The sequence below is a fragment of the Athene noctua genome, chromosome 5, assembly GCF_965140245.1.
Source record: "Athene noctua chromosome 5, bAthNoc1.hap1.1, whole genome shotgun sequence".
Classification (NCBI taxonomy): Eukaryota; Metazoa; Chordata; class Aves; order Strigiformes; family Strigidae; genus Athene; species Athene noctua.
The window spans coordinates 6,533,654-6,547,401 of NC_134041.1; the positions used below are offsets into that span (position 1 = coordinate 6,533,654).

The 13,748-nt window shown below is 40.6% G+C and overlaps 1 protein-coding gene across 1 annotated transcript in view; it reads left to right on the forward strand.

Annotated features, from left to right (window-relative positions):
- GLIS1 (GLIS family zinc finger 1) overlaps positions 1-13,748 on the forward strand; it is a 205,749-nt gene that overhangs the window by 107,511 nt on the left and 84,490 nt on the right. The gene's annotated exons all lie outside the window — the stretch shown is intronic.

The following is a 13,748-nucleotide window of genomic DNA, read 5'->3' on the forward strand; positions in this document are numbered from 1 at the left end:
TGCAGTCCTGGCATTGCTGACCTTCAGGACATTCTGTGAGGTGCATCTGCTTTATCAGGTTGCTAGAAAAAGGTGTAGGATGTTGGGTGAGATGGCTTTCTCCTCTGACCAAGCAGGGCTGGCTGCCTTTCTTGTTATTTTCCAGCAGTTTTGATATGGCTTAGGTCTGGCTGCCACACTTTCAGATTTTTTCTGTTCACATAAATCTAAATAAATACAAAGTAAATATCCTACAAGAGCATTTCATTCCTCAAGGTTTTATTTCATTTAACTTGATAAATCATTAAGTTAAACGGTTAAAACATAATTATCCTGAAGTTTTCCTGGCATATTTATACAGAGCTGATCACTGTGTGTAGATATTGCTGTCCATTCAGTCTTTTAAATAAGAAGCAAAGTGGGATAGTAACAATAATACCACAACATAAGGGGTACTCACCCTATGAAAATTGCTGCTGTAGAATACACTGGAATTAATTACTGCTATTATGGTTCTCACAGTGTTGGCTAATTTCCACTAATAATACTTAGTACCTACTGATGGTAAGGTGATAGGACTAAGCAGACAGTGGTTTAGGGAACAGATAGCCTTGTGACACAAGGATGGATATTCATTTCCATGTTCCACATTAGAAATTTTACTAGGTATTCCGTGCCAGTTTTTTCAAACCAGTAGTAGTATCATTGTAAAACAGAGCTTTGAGAAGAAAACAATTAGTGAATCTGGGTCACCTTCAGCTTGGAAAACAAAATGATGGGGGGACAGGGAAGAGGACTGGAGGATTTTGTTACTATTGACATTTTCTAAACAGTGTACTATTTTGCAAATAATGACATATTTGTGTATTTCAACTCATCTTTACTTTCCATTTCAGAATAAAAAAAGTGTTAAAGAAAGATTCTTTTTTTAGTTGCTTACAAGCTCTCCCCATTTGATTTATTCGGTGTTTTTATTTTGTTAGTGCAGTCCTCCAAACAATTATATTTCAACTCATCTTGCACTGATTTATCTTTTCTTCATTCTTCAGTGTTTTGATTTGGCTACTGAAATACATATTTTTTACCACAATTCCAACTGTGACATGATTTGAGGAGAAGAAAAATGATTCATGGTCCTACAAAACAGCAGATATTTGTCAGAATCCTAAACACTCTGAGCTTTTGAAAACTACCTGACAATGCTTAGATTGACAGAGAATATCTTAAAGGAAGGAAACATTTTTTGTATTAAAAATGGTTCGCCACAGTGACTCTGCTGCTTGGCACTGTTGTGGCATGTAGAGGACGTAGTTGTAGGAGAACTCCTCCACGCCAAGCAAAGTCATTCATGTTCTTCGTCAAGTAATATAGGCTAGAGTATGCCCAGCTTAGAAAAGTGAAATTTATTAGTTGTGATCTACGATGTCTGGCTGCCAGACAAGCTTCTAGGCATGTCTCCCAGGTCTTTTTGGAAAGTTTCTGCTAGGCTCCTTTCCCCTTCCCTTTGCCCAGTTTGCACACAAAAATGACATCTCGATACCGTGTTTTTATCTTTATCCTCTTGTCCCACAGAACTCAGTAAGTAGTGATTCTTTCTCATTTAAAGACATTCAGAATTATTTCCAGCTCTGCTGTGGCCTGGGTCTGGATGATACTCCACATGTAGATTTATTCAAACCCCAGTCTCAGCACAGATCTATAAACTTCTCATGGGGCATCACCTTTTGAAGGTATCTTGCAAGCTCTTAACTCCCAATTCATTCCAGCTGCACAAGATCACTTTCTTTGCCATGCAGATCAATGAATTCTATCAGATAATCACATCTGAAGATGCAAAAAAAGGGGGAAAGGCTTTCTAACCTCTCAGCACTGGGTTTGCAATAACTCTTAAGGATTTCTGTAGCTCACCATTTCCCATGTAGCAAAAGTGTGACAAGATTTCTTTTTCACTATGCACCCTGCCTGGGAGTGCATCATCCATCAGTTGCACTATATGAATCTGCACAGTAGTAAAGATCAAGTGATAGACCCTCAGCTAGTCAGATGAATTCTCCATTCTAGTCGTAAGTTTTACAGAGCAGTAAATATAATTGTGAATTACCTGCTTCCTGTAGGAATGTCTTAATACACCTCAAGAGTACCTCAAAAGATGTGTCCAGCAGTTGTGTCCTAAAACTATAATTCAGCAGGGTCCAGCATCATTTTGGCAGGTGAGTTGTCTCCAGAAGATCTGGGAAAGAAGGTTGCATTCAGTGATTTGAAGGCAGTCTGCAGTTACCTAAAACCTAGGAGCAGTGAGAGAAGATTTTTTTTTCCCCCTGAAATGTCATTTTAAAAAGAATTTGCATCTGAATATTATTAATCTTGTCATTTAGAAGGTGGAGAGCTTGAAAGTCCTACAATTTTAAATAGAGTCTTTGTGATTGTGTTCTTGAGGTTAAGTGCTTGGCTTTGTTTTATTTCTATGTATGAGTTCTGTGGGGATTATTAAAAATGGCATGGAATTGTTCCGAACTCTCACTGATTTAGCCTTTCTGAACAGCGATTAACCTCAAGAAGGAAAATAGTTTGAATCACCTGGCAGAAGGCTTGATCAAATTAAAAAGCAGTAAAATTAAATATTGTTTAAAAACTCTGCCAACGATATACTCATTAATGTTTCTTATTAGGCCAATACATTTTAATACTCTATATTAGAGAACCATATGTCATTTAATAAAAATGTTAATCTGCATTTGCAGGCAGCACAGAGGCTGTATAGTATAGTCTCAGGGGAGAAAGAGGAATTTAGTGTACATTAAAAACTTTATACAGTCATTTATGCAGTTGGATCTCAGTTCTAAATGTGATGCATTTGTTTGTTACTTCAGGGCAAACCAGCAACAGTTAGCCTTTAACAATCGGATGAGAAATAAAAGTTCATCATGCCACAGCTCAGGGTGTTTATATCGGCTTGAGCTTCACAATGGGCCGGATTCTGAAACCTTCACTCACTTGTGTAGCAAGTAGTCCAGTGGGCCTAGTAAAAATATAATGTGCTATTTAAACTAAATATATCAAAACTTGACCTTCTGGCATCTGATAACTCACACTGAGCAAGATTTTCAAAAGCAGGCCCTGGTTTGGATAGGTTTATTTTGGAGGTGCCCTGCTCTAACGGGGCACCTCTGAAGTTGAGGTCCTCTTTCTCTCAAACCAGACAGTGTGTAACTGAGTCACTGAAATTTCATGAGCACTTTGTGGAAATTTTGACCTTAAGATCTCCGTTTCCTCGCAAGTACAATGAAATAAATCTCTCTGGAGCACAGTGAGGGTGAATAATCACAGTGAAGCCAATAACATAACACATCCATAATGCTATTTTACGTCTCTAAACATTCCTTCTGCTGAGAATCTAAAAGCTCTTTCAAGCTTCTGCCTGCCTATGGCATTTGCTGTGCAGTGAAACTCTTGTGCCCAAGCTCTAAATACAGTTGAATTAAGACAAATTATTCTGCTACTTTCTGTCCCTGTTTACACTGGTGTAATTGTAAAGAAAAACCTGAATTTACACCAGGGTACACGAGCCCAGAATGGCTCAGCCACAAAGTGCCAGAAGTTACACATTGAGTACCTGGCAGAAAAGGCAAGAAAAAGACCTTCTCCTTCCCAGCGTGTTTTCTCTTCCACCTCTACTTCACCCTCTACTTCAGAGCATTATTCATGTGAGTAAGGGCATGCAAGATGACGATTTTACTCAGCTCTGCAGTGGCTTTCAAAGAAAATGTTGCTATTATAGAGTATTCAGTGCCCTGTATTCTATCTTAAAGACACCTGTATTTTCTGTGTTTGGGGGAGTCAAAAGGGGCTTCATTTCAAATAGCTGTGCATTTACATCACAGACATTTGTCATTGCCTGACTTTTCTATTTACATCCCTGGGCTGGTTGTGGCATCAAGGAACAATATGAGCTTTATTTCAAAGCCTGCTTTTGTTGTCTATAGCAGTCTTCCCTCCATCTCCTCCTTTTATTGTTGTGTACAGATACCATATGTGTGAAGAGATCCTATGCTCAGGTACAGTGTGGCTGCAGTGTTAAATAATTGATCTTGATCTTTCTTTTGAAACTGCATCCAAGGCATTTAAAAGTGGGAAATGGAAAAAGCATGTTCTCATAATCCAGCTCAGTAAAGTTTGCACAACTGCTCTTTGTTTCATCATCCCTACAATAAATCTTTCATTTTTGCCAATTGAGAATGCCTACTAAATCTGCAAATGATTACTTCCCTGAATTGTGTTGGGATTCTTGCAATACATTTTTCTTACATGGGTAATGATAAAATAAGAGTCCATCAAAAATATTTTATTGCCTGGCAGAGCGCCTTTTATGAAATGGTTTTGATTCAAGGAGATTCTTCCAAGTGTTTTAGAACCATTGCTTACAACTTCCCTTTAACCCTTGCATGGAGGGCTGCCAGGCCCTGGGAATGTCAGAAATAACGTTAGTCAGTCAGCAGCTGGTAGAATGCAGGACCTGGGTATCAGTTTAACCTGCAGCCCCTAGACTCAGTCTGGGAGCATGCTGCTTCAACGTGTACTTGTAAAGGGTATTGTGTTACTATTAGATTAGAAAGTTGATGAATGTCAGACTGGTGGGAACCTTGTAAAACTAATCTGCTGTGTCCATGTTGATATGATTTCACTCTGTTTCAGTGAGAGAGTGAGGAAGATGGAGTATTACAAAAAGGAAAACACAAGGCAAAGCTGGTAGGGCCATTTGGGTCACTGAGCCCAGCTTCTGCGATCCCAGGTATCATGTCACCTTACAATAATCCCTTCAGTACACCCAGAGGCACAGAACACCTTTATGTCTGTGCCTTCAAGAAAGGTGTATCATCAACACTATGACTCGTAAGTCAGGATTGTTCAAAGTCATGCGAAACAAATCCTGCTCTTCTTTCCCCCGATTTCAAAATGGGTACAACTACATTTGTCTGCCTTTGTGCAGGAACTGGCCAGCTGTAGGAATTGCTTTGCTTTCCTTTATAAAGAGATGCAGTTTCAAACCGGTTCCCCATAGATCTTGAGCACGCCGTCTCCGTGTAAAACAAGGCCCAGGGGGCTACTCCTGGCATGGCACAAGTCATGATGCCTGAAAACACATTCTAGTACTGCAGGGAGCAGGGATCTGGCAAGACATATACCTTGTGGTACTTGCCTGCAATCACAGTAGACCTGACTCAGTGTGGGGTGCTCTCAACAAAACCACATCTAATGCTTGACACGTTGCTGACTTGCCTCTATGCAATAAATTGTCTCCTCAGACAAGACGTGGGGAGAGCAGAAAAAAGCAGATTACGTGAAAGTATTTCAAACTATCAGTTATTCACAGACTTCTGTCTTCCTGCATATCCTCAAACCTAATGACGTTTTTAATTGCATGGTCATGATGATCTCAGAGTTCACTGTTTACAATGCTTTGGTCTAACTAAACATTTTTAGCTCGTGTTTTGTCTTCAAGACCAAGGAGTGAAAAGATGACAACAGAGAAACCAGACATATGGATCAGTTGCAGAGAGCCCACTAGCTTAGTCAGTGTAAGTCTTTTAGCGAGGTAGATGCTAAATAGCATGCTTTACACTTCAGATTGGCAAACCTCCTCTTGTATGTATCTTGTTTCTGGGCTGAAATGATATGCCTAAATTATCTCAGAGGATCATTGACCATTTTTGTTCAGATTTTGAAAGGAGGCAATCAGAAATACTTCCAGCTGTGAAGAGTGCTGAATTTAGAGGGAGAGGTAACAGAAGTACACAGAAGATACCATAGGAAAGGCCGGGTGAGGGATTCTGTGCCATTTCTCCTCACAGATAGATATTGAAAAGCAGCAAAATTAGGACTTTTTAAAGGAAAGACTTTTTAACACTGAGCAAAGTTGAAGGTATCAGAGTGGAAGGAACCTTTGTGAAGCATGGATGTTCTTAACTGTGGACTGTCATATCCCTAACCTTCTATCAGTACGTTTCAGACAACTTGTATCTGGGCCACTAGAATGACAGCATGTTTAAAACATGAATATTTGTAGCTGCGTTACTTCATTTCTAGTGCTGTAAAAATACCAGTCACATAATGGGGTAATGGCCTGCAAGTTCTCATGATTTCAACTCTTTTGGAGTTACAGGAGTTCTGTTCCTTTATGGCAAGCATCCATCTCTCATTTTAGCATCTTTGGCACTCACCTAAAGGATGGGAAATTAAAAAATTATTAAGGGGACAGAGAGTCTGTTAATGAAAGATTAAAGGAATTAAACTAAGGCTGGAGTGGGGAGAACAAGGAAAGGGAGGGATTGTTGAGAATAGACAAATAAGGGGTGATGAGGCAAAATCAAGAAAAGGAAAATTTAAAGCTAATCCTTCAGTAAAAGTTTCCTAAGAATGAGGACTATTTTACAGTAGAATAATTTTGTAGTGGAAGCAGCAGATGCCCAACTGTATGAATAATATAAGGTAGACTGTCCAAAAACCTGAAAAATACACTGTAGAAAATAATTTTGAATGTAAATTGTCTTATTCCTGGTTTCTGCCATTCTGTGAAAACTGTATCATTAGGTATGAGAGAATGAACTCTATTAGCAGGTTACAGGAGTACAGTTGAAGCCTTCAGGTGTCTGCACACTTGTGATGTTATTTGTATATCTTGTCCTTCTGATGTTGCTGTGAGGTAGTTGGGGATAGTCACCATGCAGGGAGATGGTGCTTTGCATCCCCTGAGGTGTGGGCCTCACTGTCTTTCAGAATCACAGAATCATCAAGGTTGGAAAAGACCTTGAAGCTCCTCCAGCCCAACCTTTAACCTCACACTGACTGTTCCCAACTCTCCCAGATCCCTCAGTGCTGGGTCAACCCGACTCTTCAACCCCCCCAGGGATGGGGACTCCCCCCCTGCCCTGGGCAGCCCATTCCAACGCCCAACAGCCCCTTCTGGGAAGAAATACTTCCTAAGAGCCAGTCTAAACCTTCCCTGGCGCAGCTTGAGGCCATTCCCTCTTCCAGGCAAGACTCAGACCATTTCACAAACGGATGCTTGCTTTGCACACTGGCAAGTATGAAATCAGGGGTGACTGGCTAGAGCAGTCAGTTTGCCAAGAAAGATACCTTTTGTTTTGCTTTGCCCTTCCCAGATTTGACCTTTATAGAACAGAAAGTTTCTCCTCACCATGAATGAAAGCTTTGCTATTGATTCCAGTGAATGCTAACATACCGCATAGACCATTGTGCCAGAAATGACTGTGCCATGACATACAGATACTTTATTTCTGCAGTGAAGCTGGGCAGATAAAGACTGTTGAACACAGCCGTTTCACCTGAAGATTCCTGGTCCAACTCCCTCAAAATTCAGGCAGCAAAATTCAAGTTTTGGATCAAGCTTGTTTGGTGCATGTTGCTCAGTGTCCCGGATGCCCTGGGGATGGGGGAGCTGCATGGATATGTGATCACAATCAGATGATGCTAAGCAAAACCTGGGGAGAGGGAAAGAAGCCAGCTCCTTTCTAGACATCTCCTCTGCTAAATCTGTACCTGGGCTTATGTTTGTCAATTTTTTTGCGTTCTTGAGCATGATAGACATGGCAAAAAAAGGAGGATAATGAAAAGCATGATTATGTTCCCTTCTTGTTTTACATTTGGCATGGATTGAGATTCCTTGCAAAGGTGTTTGCTGATCAGGTAGTACAGAGCACACCAACTCTCTTATTTGCTCTTAGGATTTGCACCAGCCATTTAAAATGAGTTGTTGCCTTTAGCAGGTGAAAGCACCCCCATTAAGAATATATCTAATGGTTATAGGTGGACAACAGAGGACTACCTTTGTGTAACACCAGGGGTGCAAACTTAGAAGGTAGATTAAGCTTGTTTTGAATATTTCAGCTTGTCAGATATAGGCTCCGATAGTGTAAATTGTTTTAGGAAAATCTGCGTTGGAACACATTGCTGAATGGCAAGAGAAAGAAATGGGTATTGTAGTCATCCCAGATACTTTCAATTTCGATTGTTTATAGCAACGCTGACAGAAACTAACACTATACACAAAACTGGTTTTGAAACTGCCCTTTTTTCGGAGTTAATGACCCACAGGCTAATGGAAATTTGCCAGTTTTTACCAGCTGGGATCTGGCCTGATTTTGCTGGGAAAGAAAACTGCAAGGCAAAGAAACCCTTTGGATTTTTGAAAGTCTGTGATGGTTGTCTTCTCTCATTATATAGCCTTTGCTTTTTTGTATGTTGTGTTTATAATTGACCTGTACTTAGCAGAAATGCTTGCTTTGTCCAAGGACGGCATATCCTGATCACCCAGGAATTCCCTTTGATGACTGCAATTTAGATTCACTTCTGTGGAAACCCAAACCCATCCCAGTCAGTGCAAAAGGACTTCTATTAAATTATGGCTTTGAGGATCCACTGACACAGCTCAGCTGCTCTAGCTCCATCCAGTAGAGGGTAGTCATATGCATTTTATGACACGCTACTCCATTTATCACTCTCAGGCCTTTCCAAGGCATTACCTGGGGACTTCTCACATGATAGGCATGGCCGATTTGCCTCACATAATTAACCTGGGAAAGGCAGACTCTGTACCTGAGTGCATTTCTTTGTAAAACCAACAAAAGAGGGGGAGCGAGCCGTTTATACTAATTATATATATAAAAAAAAAATCCCTAAAGGCAAGACTATATAATGTGCATTATGCTCAGGCAAGTATGAGATCATTAGTGTCATTCATGATAATTTGATTTACCCCCATGGCTTCCAAACAATACATGGCTCGTAGCCTTGTGAATTGGTGTGTGTTAAGAATTGCATGGCAGCCCTACATTTTTAGAAGGAAAGCTCTTAGGTCTTACTATGATGAAGGCTTTTTTGTTGTGAAAGTTTCTTTACTAAGATAGATGTTACTTCAGTTCACACTAAACAAATTGACTCTGGAGTTTTCAGTCTCAGTTTGCCAGAGAAAAATTTTCAAAGCATCTAATTGTAGCCTAAACAAAACAGTATTTTCCTTAAAAACATGGCAGCGTATCATTCTAAACCTATGGTGCTTTGCCCAGGAACCATTTCAAGCAAAAAGAAACTGTGTGCAAAATAGCCACTTTAGACAAAGCAAACTATCAAACCTCTATATTAAATTGAGTGCTGTTGATTGCAATGTTGCACTGAAAATGTTCTCATTGTTTCAACTCTCTACCCCTCCATGGAGTCAAAAACACCAGTGTATACTTAAGAAAATGGTAAATATAGAATACTGGCAAATGTAGCTCAAATACAGTTACTAGTAAACAACTGTAGCTGGACTGTCTTAATTTCCAGGACTGATTGCAACCAATTTTAACTTAGATTATGAAGAATGAAGAACAGAGAGCCTTTAAATCCTGATTCCCAGTTCTTTACAACATTTATCAGTGTACAGTGGTTTCATTAATGACCTGAGTCTGGTGCTGATAAATTTTGATAAATGTTTCATAATGTTATTATAGAAATTCCAGACACATCATTTAGCTATCAGGTTGTTGGACTCATGTGAGGGGAAGAGAGGTTGATGGAAAGGGCTGAGAGCAGAGAGGCTGATTATTCTGTTAAATATGTGGAAATATTTGCTGATGGGAAGGCAGCTCTCTGCTGTTGGATGTGCTGGAGCAGCCGTAAATTGGCCACTGGAAGTCCCAGGTGGGACCGTAGGTAACGCTGCCCTTCCGCCCGCCCGCCTGTCGGCACTTCCCTGTGGCCTGTCCGCTCTCGAGCAGCCAGTGACCGTGCAGAGCTGTAGGACACCTCTGCTTCCCCACCGTGTCCCCCAGCTGCGGTCTCTCCAGGGAAAGCAGGGTCTCCATCCTTTGTGCACCTGCATGGAGCCTTCCCAGCTGCAAACTTTAAGCCTCTGCCAATTCCTAAAGGCAAATTTCAGCTGCACTGAAAGCAGGGGCAAAATTCCCATTGACCGCAAACAAGCGGGAGCAAAGCCAAGGCCAGAATGATACAAGCTTAATAGTCAAGCCCCAGTTCACAAGATGTTGAGTGCTTCTGCTGCAGAGGTGGATGACTTTCTCTGGGCTTTGCTGTACTGCCCACAGCTCCATTGTACAATACCTCTGAATGCTGCTCTCCATGAGTTGCTCCATGTGTTTGAAAACAGGGTGGTTCAGTTTGGTGATTCAGTTTGGAAGGCTTTGAAGTTTTTAGCTCAGGTTTAGGGAAAATATGCAACATGAATCATCCAGGAACTTTGTTTTCTCAGTGAGTTCTATGGTAATTGCATATTACAGCAATGTTTAAGGCAAAACAGCGTAAGACATTGGAGCCTTCTGTTACGGCCCGTCATATCCCCCAAAAGCCAAGTGTTCATCAAATTAAGCAGACTACTCATGCCTGGCTGTCTTTTGGGGATTGGGCCGGGAGGGTGCATGTCTGATTGGAATGTATTGTGCTAAAAGCAGTGGGGAGGGAGACAACTCCTTTATTCTTTCTTCTTTTGTAAATCTGTCCCTCTCTGTTTCATGGTGGATGCAGAATTTTAACTTTACCACACAGTGATTGTTTTAATTTTTGTCTTGGGGTATCCAAGAAACAAAAAATTAAGATAAGAATCAGTGGGAAAAGGACCATTTGTTATTTATTAGTGTATCAGTTAATTCAGGAATTAATAAAATTGACAGCTGATAGTGGTGCTTAGGCCAGTGTGTTTGTTGTATTCCCTTCAGCACGCTCCTGATGGTGTCAAAGTTAGGCCTGCAAGGTGGCCACAGCATCATGAGCAAGTGAGTATCCATGAGGGGCAGGCTCACCCCTGTGCTGGTGTGGTGAGACCTTGTCAACTGCCAAGGTCAGCAGAAGGTTCAAATACCCCTTTTTCACCCATCTTTTGTAATGGTCACTCTGGAGGGAGCTGGTTGAGAACAGGAAAGGACCTATGAAGAGCATTTATAGAAGTTTAAAGGTTTCTCAGACCCCATGGTAGTAAGATACAGACTTGGAAATACCAGAGACAGGGTAGACGGGGCTGATGTTTGGCACAGGAGAGGTGCTGAACGTGTTCAGGTTCAGGGCACGAGCTCTGTTTTGCCTTCAGGAACGCAAAAGGTGTCTGTGTGGGAGTCCTGTGGCTCAGCAGCAGTCACTGTGTGTGTTTTGTTTGGATATTCCTGATCTCATCACCACTTTGGTTGGTACTTTGGCTTTTAGCAGCAGTGTCCTATGCAGTAGTTCTTTTGGAGCTTGGCTTCCTTTGTTTGTTACAGGTCTATTCATTAATAATAATAATGGACTGTAAAATCGTATCTCCTTTTTTGAGTTATCTAAATAAATGCATTCTTTGTAACCAGTTATAGTCGTATGTGGGCTATACGATCTTGTGCTGTTTGAATATTTGCTCATCACACTACCTTCCTGCTGCCTTATTAAGCCTTCTAGAGCACTGGCTCCAATGAGGAATGAAGTTCATTGTGAAGGGAAAAAGTTTCTCCTTTACTTCCAAAGCTACACATGACGTGTTTGGAAAGATAAACAGAAAGAGAATGCAGACAAAATGTGAAGAACATGTATACAATTTAACAGTCCCACAACAAGGAAAATAAGAGAAACAGAGGTTACATCATATAATTGTAAGAATACATTATTTTGTTTTCAAAACTGTTATTCAACAGTGGGATGAATCCTTGAGTCATTTAGTGTTTGAACTTCCAAAATGGCTTGTGGTTGTTCCATCGTTCTTCTCACACAATCCCCAAAGACACAAAAGTTAGAGGCAGTGATTTATGTTTCCATATTAATGGCCTGATCCAGCATTTACTGATGTCAAGAGAAAGCTCCTCATATACTTCAACAGATTTTGGAGCAGGCTGATGATTTTTAAATATTGCACATAAGCAGTGAATGAGAAGCAAGTTAGGAAAATCTTTCCAAATACTATAGACCCAGTTTAAGAAACTGCTGTATTCTGTTGTAAGACTATGTAGAAACCTTAAAATATACTTACAGATATACAAACACATGGCTTATAAGTCATTGTGATCACTTCCTACCGTTGATCTTTTGTTTTACTTAACATCACTTGTGTGCATATGTGTGTACGTGTGAGTAAATAACTTAATCCTCATTGTCTGAGGATATACATATAGACATATAACAAAATGTATTGCTTACATAATGCCATAAATGAGTGTAGTGTTTGTGTGTAAATTATATTTCTGTATAAATTTCCTACAGTATACGTGGCCAATATAAATAAATTCTTGTCACGGTAGTGGTTTTTATCTATATATTAGCCTTATAAACTAGCAGGTAATAATTTAATTCAAAAGGTCCTTCCAAAAATGCAATTAATGTCTTTTGTTATAGTTTCCCTGGGTTTAATAATCCCCTCTTCCAGATTTATATTGGTTTCTGGAAAGTAATGCTTATTAGAGTGTTTTTCCAAATTGGCCACAATAATCCGCTGAAATCTGCCAGCTGAATCATTGCTATGCTTGTGAAACTGCCAGGATCGCCTGACAGTTATTACTGGGGTAGAAGGGGAGGGGGAAAGGGAATGAAAGTTTCATAATATGTCACTGTTATTGATACCTTGGCTATGGGTCTTAGACTTCGGTTGAAATGTTTACCGAATTCTGTATGAAAGACGGAATGCCTGGTGGTAGATTGGCAGTGCTGCTATAATGGAGAAAAAATTTAGTGATTTCATTAAACAACTGTATTTTATTCTGGGCATATTTTAAACATACATATATATATGTGCATGCATGTTTGTATGTGTGTATATATATATGTATGGTAAGCATATACATATATGTATGTACGCAGACATACTCCCTCTGCCCCCTTCCCTCAGCCTGGTTCTTGGAGAAAGAAAGGGTATATATATTCCCTGAACCAGGGAATCCAGGGTCATGCTTTACATGCAAAATCCTACCACCTCTGCAAAACATGTTAGCAAGTCACAGTTAAATCATTCACCTGCTGTCAGGCACATTTAACATCTTAATGTGCTCCTTCTCTTCTATATACTGCAGATGAGTGTAGGAGGCAGGGAGCCAGTAGCCTTAAGTCAAATATGTATCGTTTTCTTCTGTACTTCTGAGATAACTGTAAGGAGCTGATTGTGTGGTGTCTGAATTTAGCCTTTTATGTGAACTGCTGCAGAACTGGGCCCTAACCCTCATTTTGAGAGAGATTTACATCCCTAGCAGTGGCTGACAGTGGGATGCTGGATCCTACTGCCTGCCTGAGAAGGTATGTAAAAGAATAGCAGAGCTATGGCCTGTCAGGGCTATGCCAGAGGGAGAAAGACAAAATGCCTTCCCCATTATGAGCCCTGGCACCACTGTGGGGACAGAGCCCATGTGGGGATGAGCGCTGAAGGCTCTGGGTGTCTGGGATAAATATTGTGTCCAACAGCCATCCCTAGTGAGACTTTGCTCAGGGCAGTGCCCACCCCTAGTGAGATTTATGCATGGGATTTATATTCTGCTGGTGTAAATAAGCTTTTGTTAAAATAATTCATCTGACTAATAGGCAGGATGGGAGGTGTAAGAAAGAGTAGCATGCTGCTGCACAGGCAGCTGGGCAGTACTGCATAAATACATACACAGACACACTTACGTGGAACAAATGACCTACACCAGGGTGCAGGGTTGTCATTGCCCTGCTCAGTTGTAGCAGATCTAAAGTCTTCCTGATACAAGACATAAAAGCCATTCTGGTTTGGATTGTTCTCTTTGTGTTGTTGCAGCTACAGCAGCTTT